Here is a 12,651-nt window from a genome sequence, read left to right on the forward strand (position 1 = left end):
GGATATTATCCGCTTTCAGATTTTTGAACAGCTCAAAAATCCTGGCTGCGGACATGCGTGCCTCTGCGGATGATCACGGGCGTGTTTGGATGACGGCCGACTCATACAGGCATGTTACACGGATATTGCGGACTTTTGGCGAATATGGGCCAATTTTGTGCACAATCCATACGCAAATCCTCCTAAACACCAGTGGGACAGGGCCCTAAACTCCACAAACAGGAATTTCTGAACTGGGAGTGAAAACACAGTCTCTGTCCTTAGTTCCAAAATCTCAGGTTTTGGTTGAGAAAGCATTAATATATTTATTTAATTAAGGCAAATCAAGGCCATGCAACCCCCCCCATTTGATGGACAAGTGGATGATGTCCAATTCCTTCATCACAAGGAAGAAGCTGGCTGAGAAGAGTCATCGTTGGCTGATGGACGAGGTCCTCCCAGGTGATGTTTGCTGTAACGGCTGATGACAGAGGCACAAAGTGGCTCAAATAAACAAAACAAAGCAAAGCATTTTATTTCCTAGATTGGAAAGCTTTGAAGATTATTACTTTGGAAGCTGTTCAGGGTTCGGCCTGTTTCAGCAGTTTGGAGACCCTGTGGGTCTGCATCATTTATCCTATTATTTGTTTCCATTGCACTTGAAGATTGTTTTAAATTTCTTAACATAAAAGTTAAGTGGTTTTAAGATTAGTTAGTAGAATTTGGAGCTTGCAGATTCTCCTAGTGTTTGTATGGGTCCGTCTGGTTGTTATGGCTTCCTCCCACAATTAAGGATACGCAAGTTTGTTGAATTTGAAATTTTAATAGGGTCTAGGTCTATCTGGTATAAAAGATCTCAACTTTAGTGGAGTTATCCTGGTTTAAATCAAATTAGAATTGAGTAAAGTTTGAATTAAATAGTGTTCACCCCCCCACTGGATTGATGGGGTGGCTGAATTATTAAATTTCTCTCTCATTATTCGGCTCATTCAAGGCCGCCTTGAGTTCATTCATAGGCCAGTCCTAATGTAAGGATAACAAGAATTGAGGAGGCTCATATGGTGGATATGATGGGGTTAGTTAGGTGGTTACCTCTTGGAAGGGGAAGAAGTAGAGCAATTTCTATGTCAAAAAGGAGGAATAAGATCGTTACTAGGAAGAATCGGAGTGAGAAGAGAAGTCGGGCCAAGCCAAGGGGGTCAAATCCGCATTCGTATGGTGAGAGTTTTTCATTATTAGAGTTGATTTGAGGAAGTCAGAATGAAATAAATATAAGAATTAAGGATAGAATAGTGGTTGTTAGAATGGCTAGGAATATATTAATTATCTTCCTTCTTAAACAGTTGTAGTAAATTTACATGTTTAGGAGGATACATATATAGAAGATCCTGGAAATAAATTTGTGTAGAAGCAAATATCTCTCCTCGGATATCGAGATTTAATAATTGGAAGTTATTAGCATTAAATATACTAGAGAGATAATTATGAACCTCATCAGTAGATTGATACGTAGAGAAAAAGTCAGACGACATTGACGAAGTGTCAGTATCAAGCAGCTACTTCAAAGCCAAAGTGGCGTGTTGTTGTAAAATGGAAGTTAATTAATCGTAGTAGGCAAATTAGTAGAAATGTTGATCCAATAATTACGTGAAGGCCATGAAATCCTGTGGCAACAAAAAATGTAGAGCTGTAGACGCTGTCTGGGATTATAAAGGGCACTTCGTAGTATTCTATGGCTTGAAGTAGAGTAAAGTAAAAGCCTAATAGGCTAGTTAAGGTCAGGGACTGAATTGCTTCTTTACGATTACCTTGAGTTAGACTATGGTGGGTTCATGTTACAGTTACACCGGAGGCAAGTAGAACAGGAGTGTTAAGAATAGGAACTTCAAACGGGTTAAGGAGTATGATACTTGTTGGGGGTCAGTGACCTCCAGTTTTTGGGGTTGGGGCTAGGCTAGAGTGGAAGAAGACTCAGAAAAATCCTAGGGGAAAAAGTCTTCTGATGTAATAAATAAGATTATACCATATCGTAGGTTTTTTTTGACTGGGAGTGTGTGATGGCCAAAATATGTACTTTCTCGTACAACGTCTCGTCATAATTGGAATATAGTAAGAAAAAGAAGAATCAGGCCTCGGAGTACTAATTTTGAAGAGTCATAATGGAATCATATGATTAAACCTTTTGTCAGAAGAAGGGCAGATGCGGCCCCTGTAAGTGGTCATGGGCTAGGGTCAACTATATGGAATGCGTGTGCTTGATGAGTCATTAGACGTTTTCTTGTAAGTAAAGGCTTAGAAGAAGTACAAAGACATATGCTTGAATTATAGCAGGAGAATACGGAGAACTAGAGTCAACAAAGCAGACACTATTAAGAGTTTAAAAACTGTGGTGGTGATGAGATGAATAAGTAGGTGTCCGCCTGTAAGGTTGGTTGTTAAACGAACACCTAGGGCTAGTGGGTGAATAAATAAACTTACTGTTTCGATAATAACTAGAATAGGGATTAGAAGAAGAGGTGTACTTTCAAGTAATAAATGGCCTAAAGCTTTAGTACTGTCATTTCGAAGTCCTGTTAAGACTGTTGAGAGTCATAGGGGAATAGCAAAGCTGCGATTAATTGATAGTTTGGTGGTGGCTGTAAATATAAATGGAAGAAGGCCTAGAGTATTTATTGTAATGAGAAATAGAAAAAGAGTTAGAAAGAGAAATGCTCATTTATGTCCTGGTTTGTTAATAGGTTTTATAAGTTGAATAATAAATTGTTTCATTCAGAATATTTGAATTGTGGTAAGGCGGTTTTTTGATCAACAAGAGGAATTAAGTTTAATAACATGCAGGGGGAAACATAAGGCAATAATGATTAATGGGATGTCCAGAAGGGATGGACTTTCAAACGGGCTGAAAAGGTTTATTGTCATAGTAGTTTAATTAATTTTAAGGCTAATAGAGTGGAGTGGGGGAGGAAAGATAGAAGGGTCATTAGGCTTATTTATATAAAAAGTATTTTATGCTATGTTCAAGTTCAAGTTCAGTGAGTTGAATCTTTTTTATTTATAGAGAGGTTAGGTAGGTTAACGTAAGGGCTTATTGTAATTAAAGTTATAGGTAGAAGAAGGATGATTCAGGATAGAAGAAGGAATTTTAGTCAAGGGTTCGGGTTAAGTTGGGGCATTGCTTGAGGCATGGTTAATGTAGATACAAGTTTATATCTATATTATTCACCCTGGGTTTCTACCCAGTCTTTAAAGTATTGTGAAGGTACAGCTTCTACGACAATTTCTATAAAGTTATGATTTGCGCCACAAATTTCAGAGCATTGGCCATAAAAGATTCTGGGGTGTGATGCTACTAATGCTGTTTGGTTTAATCATTCTTGGACAGCATCTATCTTAATTTCAAGGGTTTGAACGATTCAAGAGTGAATTACATCATCTGCTGTAACTAGGAGTTGAATAGGAGTTTTAAAAGGTGCTACTATTCGATAGTCTACGTCTAAAAGACGGAACTCTCCATGGTTTAGGTCATTGGTGTTGAGTGTTGGGGGGTTTGGCTGGACATTTTGGTGTTGTTTTCTTTTCTTTGCTCTCCAGGTGGTATGCAAACTGGTTGTTTCTGTGGAGAAGGTGCTGGCGGAAGAATCCTTCACCCTCATCAGCATTATTGGCTGCACTTGTGGAGGATGTTCACGTGCAGGCCTAATGACTTGCAGCACCTGTGGATGATGCTCACGTGCAAACTTAAAGACTTTCAGCTGAAGCAGATAATGAGATGGCGTTCTGCATTTAAGCCATGAGTGATTCGAGCAGAATTGCCGGGAACTCGACCTTGTGACGTTCGTTTGTGAGACGCTGAGGACCGCACCAGGGTTTGACACATCGTGCCTGTGAAGGAGGACGGGTGAGGGACACATGCTGTCAGCACACATCAGAGGTGATGATTGTCTGAATAAGTGTTAACAGTAATTTGATATTTTGTTACGCAGTATATTTAAACATTGATGAGAATTGTGCAGTTTGCTTCTCACTGCGTACGGAATGAAGATCCTCCACCTGTTGTGAGAAGTTGCTCATTTACATAAAGCTTAAATTCAGACCTGAATGTGTTGCTGATAGTGTGTGCCTCTGAAGGATATTTGTTGTAGCTCTGTTGACTTACCTCACCTTTTCCATCCTTCACAGAGTCAGTTTGTCGTATCCACCTGGGGGGTGTTCGGCGGTGAGTCTGGGTCCAGAAGCGTCGGGCTTCGATCCATTTGGGCGCTGGAGAGCGCACCGTCCTTCACTTCGCCAGACAACCAAATATTTATGTTGTACACCAATTAATTCAATTCAATTCAATTTTTTTTTTTTATATAGCGCCAAATCACAACAAACAGTTGCCCCAAGGCGCTTTATATTGTAAGGCAAGGCCATACAATAATTATGTAAAACCCCAACGGTCAAAACGACCCCCCTGTGAGCAAGCACTTGGCTACAGTGGGAAGGAAAAACTCCCTTTTATCAGGAAGAGAAACCTCCAGCAGAACCAGGCTCAGGGAGGGGCAGTCTTCTGCTGGGACTGGTTGGGGCTGAGGGAGAGAACCAGGAAAAAGACATGCTGTGGAGGGGCGCAGAGATCGATCACTAATGATTAAATGCAGAGTGGTGCATACAGAGCAAAAAGAGAAAGAAACAGTGCATCATGGGAACCCCCCAGCAGTCTACGTCTATAGCAGCATAACTAAGGGATGGTTCAGGGTCACCTGATCCAGCCCTAACTATAAGCTTTAGCAAAAAGGAAAGTTTTAAGCCTAATCTTAAAAGTAGAGAGGGTGTCTGTCTCCCTGATCTGAATTGGGAGCTGGTTCCACAGGAGAGGAGCCTGAAAGCTGAAGGCTCTGCCTCCCATTCTACTCTTACAAACCCTAGGAACTACAAGTAAGCCTGCAGTCTGAGAGCGAAGCGCTCTATTGGGGTGATATGGTACTATGAGGTCCCTAAGATAAGATGGGACCTGATTATTCAAAACCTTATAAGTAAGAAGGAGAATTTTAAATTCTATTCTAGAATTAACAGGAAGCCAATGAAGAGAGGCCAATATGGGTGAGATATGCTCTCTCCTTCTAGTCCCCGTTAGTACTCTAGCTGCAGCATTTTGAATTAACTGAAGGCTTTTTAGGGAACTTTTAGGACAACCTGATAATAATGAATTACAATAGTCCAGCCTAGAGGAAATAAATGCATGAATTAGTTTTTCAGCATCACTCTGAGACAAGACCTTTCTAATTTTAGAGATATTGCGTAAATGCAAAAAAGCAGTCCTACATATTTGTTTAATATGCGCTTTGAATGACATATCCTGATCAAAAATGACTCCAAGATTTCTCACAGTATTACTAGAGGTCAGGGTAATGCCATCCAGAGTAAGGATCTGGTTAGACACCATGTTTCTAAGATTTGTGGGGCCAAGTACAATATCTGAGTTTAAAAGCAGGAAATTAGAGGTCATCCATGTCTTTATGTCTGTAAGACAATCCTGCAGTTTAGCTAATTGGTGTGTGTCCTCTGGCTTCATGGATAGATAAAGCTGGGTATCATCTGCGTAACAATGAAAATTTAAGCAATACCGTCTAATAATACTGCCTAAGGGAAGCATGTATAAAGTGATTAAAATTGGTCCTAGCACAGAACCTTGTGGAACTCCATAATTAACTTTAGTCTGTGAAGAAGATTCCCCATTTACATGAACAAATTGTAATCTATTAGACAAATATGATTCAAACCACCGCAGCGCAGTGCCTTTAATACCTATGGCATGCTCTAATCTCTGTAATAAAATTTTATGGTCAACAGTATCAAAACCAGCACTGAGGTCTAACAGAACAAGCACAGAGATGAGTCCACTGTCCGAGGCCATAAGAAGATCATTTGTAACCTTCACTAATGCTGTTTCTGTACTATGATGAATTCTAAAACCTGACTGAAACTCTTCAAATAGACCATTCCTCTGCAGATGATCAGTTAGCTGTTTTACAACTACCCTTTCAAGAATTTTTGAGAGAAAAGGAAGGTTGGAGATTGGCCTATAATTAGCTAAGATAGCTGGGTCAAGTGATGGTTTTTTAAGTAATGGTTTAATTACTGCCACCTTAAAAGCCTGTGGTACATAGCCAACTAACAAAGATAGATTGATCATATTTAAGATCGAAGCATTAAATAATGGTAGGGCTTCCTTGAGCAGCCTGGTAGGAATGGGGTCTAATAGACATGTTGATGGTTTGGATGAAGTAACTAATGAAAATAACTCAGACAGAACAATCGGAGAGAAAGAGTCTAACCAAATACCGGCATCACTGAAAGCAGCCAAAGATAACGATACGTCTTTGGGATGGTTATGAGTAATTTTTTCTCTAATAGTTAAAATTTTGTTAGCAAAGAAAGTCATGAAGTCATTACTAGTTAAAGTTAATGGAATACTCAGCTCAGTAGAGCTCTGACTCTTTGTCAGCCTGGCTACAGTGCTGAAAAGAAACCTGGGGTTGTTCTTATTTTCTTCAATTAGTGATGAGTAGAAAGATGTCCTAGCTTTACGGAGGGCTTTTTTTATAGAGCAACAGACTCTTTTTCCAGGCTAAGTGAAGATCTTCTAAATTAGTGAGACGCCATTTCCTCTCCACCTTACAGGTTATCTGCTTTAAGCTACGATTTTGTGAGTTATACCACGGAGTCAGGCACTTCTGATTTAAAGCTCTCTTTTTCAGAGGAGCTACAGCATCCAAAGTTGTCTTCAATGAGGATGTAAAACTATTGACGAGATACTCTATCTCACTTACAGAGTTTAGGTAGCTACTCTGCACTGTGTTGGTATATGGCATTAGAGAACATAAAGAAGGAATCATATCCTTAAACCTAGTTACAGCGCTGTCTGAAAGACTTCTAGTGTAATGAAACTTATTCCCCACTGCTGGGTAGTCCATCAGAGTAAATGTAAATGTTATTAAGAAATGATCAGACAGAAGGGAGTTTTCAGGGAATACTGTTAAGTCTTCTATTTCCATACCATAAGTCAGAACAAGATCTAAGATATGATTAAAGTGGTGGGTGGACTCATTTACATTTTGAGCAAAGCCAATAGAGTCTAATAATAGATTAAATGCAGTGTAGAGGCTGTCATTCTCAGCATCTGTGTGGATGTTAAAATCGCCCACTATAATTATCTTATCTGAGCTAAGCACTAAGTCAGACAAAAGGTCTGAAAATTCACAGAGAAACTCACAGTAACGACCAGGTGGACGATAGATAATAACAAATAAAACTGTTTTTTGGGACTTCCAATTTGGATGGACAAGACTAAGAGTCAAGCTTTCAAATGAATTAAAGCTCTGTCTGGGTTTTTGATTAATTAATAAGCTGGAATGGAAGATTGCTGCTAATCCTCCGCCTCGGCCCGTGCAACGAGCATTCTGACAGTTAGTGTGACTCGGGGGTGTTGACTCATTTAAACTAACATATTCATCCTGCTGTAACCAGGTTTCTGTAAGGCAGAATAAATCAATATGTTGATCAATTATTATATCATTTACCAACAGGGACTTAGAAGAGAGAGACCTAATGTTTAACAGACCACATTTAACTGTTTTAGTCTGTGGTGCAGTTGAAGGTGCCATATTATTTTTTCTTTTTGAATTTTTATGCTTAAATAGATTTTTGCTGGTTATTGGTGGTCTGGGAGCAGACACCGTCTCTACGGGGATGGGGTAATGAGGGGATGGCAGGGGGAGAGAAGCTGCAGAGAGGTGTGTAAGACTACAACTCTGCTTCCTGGTCCCAACCCTGGATAGTCACGGTTTGGAGGATTTAAGAAAATTGGCCAGATTTCTAGAAATGAGAGCTGCTCCATCCAAAGTGGGATGGATGCCGTCTCTCCTAACAAGACCAGGTTTTCCCCAGAAGCTTTGCCAATTATCTATGAAGCCCACCTCATTTTTTGGACACCACTCAGACAGCCAGCAATTCAAGGAGAACATGCGGCTAAACATGACACTCCCGGTCCGATTGGGGAGGTGCCCAGAGAAAACTACAGAGTCCGACATTGTTTTTGCAAAGTTACACACCGATTCAATGTTAATTTTAGTGACCTGCGATCGGCGTAACCGGGTGTCATTACTGCTGACGTGAATTACAATCTTACCAAATTTACGCTTAGCCTTAGCCAGCAGTTTCAAATTTCCTTCAATGTCGCCTGCTCTGGCCCCCGGAAGACAATTGACTATGGTTGCTGGTGTCGCTAACTTCACATTTCTCAAAACAGAGTCGCCAATAACCAGAGTTTGATCCTCAGTGGGTGTGTCGTCGAGTGGGGAAAAACGGTTAGAAATGTGAACGGGTTGGCGGTGTACACGGGGCTTCTGTTTAGGGCTACGCTTCCTCCTCACAGTCACCCAGTCAGCCTGCTTTCCCGGCTGCTCGGGATCTGCCAGAGGGGAACTAACGGTGGCTAAGCTACGTTGGTCCGCACCGACTACAGGGGCCTGGCTAACTGTAGAATTTTCCACGGTGCGGAGCCGAGTCTCCAATTCGCCCAGCCTGGCCTCCAAAGCTATGAATAAGCTCCACTTATTACAAGTACCGTTACTGCTAATGGAGGCCGAGGAATAACTAAACATTTCACACCCAGAGCAGAAAAGTGCGGGAGAGACAGGAGAAGCCGCCATGCTAAATCGGCTAAGAGCTAGTAGCTGCGCTAAGCTAGCGGATTCCTAAAAACACGCAAAGTGAATAATTTGTAAATAATTTAGAGGTGATTCAGCAGAAGGAGTGCTTTAGTTAAGGCACGTGAAGATTACACTGGGGAAACAAATCGTTATCTAGATAACTAGATCAATCTAACTGCGCAGATTAAACAGCTAACAGATACAGAAAAACACAGCTGTGCTCCGGAACAGGAAGTGATACAATACCGCAGTGAGAGCCAACCACCAGTAGAGGCAAGCAAGAGCAAGCAAAAAAAATTATTGCACAGGAGGGAAATAAAACTGTTTTGTTTTTGGAACCGCTTTCTGGTTATTTAGCGCTGGGTTCGGTCAGACGTTGGTCCGCTCCTCAACCCGCGTCTGCACATAACAATTGGTTGGGATCATATAAGAGGAGAATTCTAAATTGTCTTGATCAGTATATTCATAAGTTCATTATCATTGATGGCCGATAGCTTTAATGATTAGAGAGGGAACATTTATACTCAACAAAAATATAAATGCAACACTTTTGGTTTTGCTCCCATTTTGTATGAGATGAACTCAAAGATCTAAAACTTTTTCCACATACACAATATCACCATTTCCCTCAAATATTGTTCACAAACCAGTCTAAATCAGTGATAGTGAGCACTTCTCCTTTGCTGAGATAATCCATCCCACCTCACAGGTGTGCCATATCAAGATGCTGATTAGACACCATGATTAGTGCACAGGTGTGCCTTAGACTGCCCACAATAAAAGGCCACTCTGAAAGGTGCAGTTTTATCACACAGCACAATGCCACAGATGTCGCAAGATTTGAGGGAGCGTGCAATTGGCATGCTGACAGCAGGAATGTCAACCAGAGCTGTTGCTCGTGTATTGAATGTTCATTTCTCTACCATAAGCCATCTCCGAAGGCGTTTCAGAGAATTTGGCAGTACATTCAACCAGCCTTACAACCGCAGACCACGTGTAACCACACCAGCCCAGGACCTCCACATCCAGCATGTTCACCTCCAAGATCGTCTGAGACCAGCCACTCGGACAGCTGCTGAAACAATCGGTTTGCATAACCAAAGAATTTCTGCACAAACTGTCAGAAACCATCTCAGGGAAGCTCATCTGCATGCTCGTCATCCTCATCGGGGTCTCGGCCTGACTCCAGTTTGTCGTCGTAACAGACTTGAGTTTGCAAATACTCACATTCGCTGGCGTTTGGCACGTTGGAGAGGTGTTCTCTTCACGGATGAATCCCGGTTCACACTGTCCAGGGCAGATGGAAGACAGTGTGTGTGGCGTCGTGTGGGTGAGTGGTTTTCTGATGTCAGTGTTGTGGATCGAGTGGCCCATGGTGGCGGTGGTATGGGCAGGCGTCTGCTATGGATGAAGAACACAGGTGCATTTTATTGATGGCATTTTGAATGCACAGAGATACCGTGATGAGATCCTGAGGCCCATTGTTGTGCCATACATCCAAGAACATCACCTCATGTTGCAGCAGGATAATGCACGGCCCCATGTTGCAAGGATCTGTACACAATTCTTGGAAGCTGAAAATGTCCCAGTTCTTGCATGGCCGGCATACTCACCGGACATGTCACCCATTGAGCATGTTTGGGATGCTCTGGACCGGCATATACGACAGCGTGTACCAGTTCCTGCCAATATCCAGCAACTTCGCACAGCCATTGAAGAGGAGTGGACCAACATTCCACAGGCCACAATTGACAACCTGATCAACTCTATGCGAAGGAGATGTGTTGCACTGCATGAGGCAAATGGTGGTCACACCAGATACTGACTGGTATCCCCCCCCAATAAAACAAAACTGCACCTTTTCAGAGTGGCCTTTTTTTGTGGACAGTCTAAGGCACACCTGTGCACTAATCATGGTGTCTAATCAGCATCTTGATATGGCACACCTATGAGGTGGGATGGATTAACTCAGCAAAGGAGAAGTGCTCACTATCACAGATTTAGACTGGTTTGTGAACAATATTTGAGGGAAATGGTGATATTGTGTATGTGGAAAAAGTTTTAGATCTTTGAGTTCATCTCATACAAAATGGGAGCAAAACCAAAAGTGTTGATATTTTTGTTGAGTGTAGTTCTTCTATTAGATAGAGAATGCATAGTGATGGAAGGGCTAAGGAAATTAGAATTAGGGCTGGAATTATAGTTCAAACTATTTCTGCGACGTGGGAATCTAGAAAATATTTGTTATAGGTTTTAGTAGAAGTAAGAATAAATAAGATATAGAGCATGAAGGAGCTAATAAAAATAATTACAATAGAGTAGTAATTTTTCTATATGTGGAGATGTGGAATTTTGAAAACTAAAGTGGGCGGCCAGGGGCATGTAGGGCTTGTAAGACTTTAACTTACAACTTTGTCATGACAAAACGATATGATTTTTACTAGGGTCCTGATAAGGTGGCCAAGTAGGTGGCAAATTGTAACTTTGTCCACGGAGGAACATCCCTCTCCTTATCTGCTCGGGGGGCTCCCTCGCCTTCACACACCCCAGGCAGGGAGACTAGGTGAATACTTGGTTTGAGTGCTAGCTGTTAACTAAGAGGTTGTGGGATCGAGGCCCACTCATCTAGTGTAAGATTTTAGCTTAATTAAAGTACCTGTTTTGCATGCAGGAGATGTAGGTTTATGTCCTATACGTCTTATGGGAGGAATTCCTAGCAGTATGTTAATTAGGGAATTATTAAATAGAAGTAGTGCTAGTGTTAAGGGTAGGAAAGTTTTCATGTAAGATGCATAAGTTGGTCATAGCGAAATCGGGGGTAGGATGCTCGGATTCCTAAAAATAAAAAGGAAATAAGTATTTTAGTTATGATGGAGTGTGTGGATATGTCTGGTGAAAGTGGCAGGTGGGTAGTTCCTAAGAAGAAAATTGTTGTGAGGGTGCTTATTAAAGGATGCTAGAGTATTCAGCTAGAAAAAATAAAGAAAATGGTCCTCCTGCATATTCTACATTGAACCCAGAGACTAGTTCAGATTCTCCCTCTGTTAGGTCGAATGGTGTTCGGTTAGTTTCTGCTGAGGTTGATGCAAACCATATTATAGCAAGGGGTCAGGCAGATAATAGAACTCATGTTTTTTCTTGAGTTATGTGAAAGCTTATTAAGGTGAAATTTCCTGTTATGAGAACAACTTCATAGAAAATTGTTTGTGCAACAGCCCATAGGGCACGTATAAGGACGTATTTGGAATTGGAGGCCCATCCTGAGCCTAGAAGGGAATATACTGTGAGGCTAGAGAGAGCAAGGATAAAAAGTACTGGGAGGTTAAGGTTAATTGTGGAGGTTGAGAGGGGGATAGGTGTTCACAGTAGGAGGGCCAGTGATAGGGCTAGTATGGGGGATAGAAGAAATAAATAGTGGGAGGAGGAGAGGGGTTTGATTGGTTCTTTAATAAATAGTTTAACTCCGTCTGCAAGTGGGTGAAAAATGCCATATGGTCCTACAATGTTGGGCCTTTTGGGTTTGTATGTAGCCGAGGATTTTTCGTTTAGCTAAAGTCAGGATGCTACGGTTAAAGGATAGGAATTAAAGTTGCTAGGTTAATTATGATAATCATAGTTAGGGAGAAGAGTTGAACTTCTTTTTAAGGGGTTTAGGCCCTTTGCATTACCTATTTGCTCCCAGACATTTATCTTAAAAAACATAATGTCTTGTGGACTACTTTAAGTTGGTTAAGTGTTTAGGGATAAGGCTTAAATGTTTTATTGGCCTTCTTTATTTGGTCCTTTTGTACTGAAAAAGCAAGTTATAGATAGAAACGGACCTGAATTGCTTCTGTCTGAACTCAGATCACGTAGGACTTAATCGTTGAACAAACGAACCTTTAACTGTGGTTGCCACCGTTAGGATATCCTGATCCAACATCAAGGTCATAAACTTTCTTGTCGATAGGGGCTCTTGAAGAAAACTGCGCTGTTATTC

At 41.2% G+C, this 12,651-nt stretch overlaps 3 pseudogenes; all 3 read right to left on the reverse strand.

Moving 5' to 3' along the window:
• Positions 1-2,141: 2,141 nt before the first annotated feature.
• On the reverse strand, positions 2,142-2,898 carry LOC117524801 (annotated as a pseudogene).
• Positions 2,899-3,194: 296 nt separating this feature from the next.
• LOC117524285 lies at positions 3,195-11,054 on the reverse strand (annotated as a pseudogene).
• Positions 11,055-11,260: 206 nt separating this feature from the next.
• On the reverse strand, positions 11,261-12,301 carry LOC117524800 (annotated as a pseudogene).
• Between the last annotated feature and the right edge of the window lie 350 nt (positions 12,302-12,651).

The sequence above is a fragment of the Thalassophryne amazonica genome, chromosome 14 (assembly GCF_902500255.1).
Source record: "Thalassophryne amazonica chromosome 14, fThaAma1.1, whole genome shotgun sequence".
NCBI lineage: Eukaryota > Metazoa > Chordata > Actinopteri > Batrachoidiformes > Batrachoididae > Thalassophryne > Thalassophryne amazonica.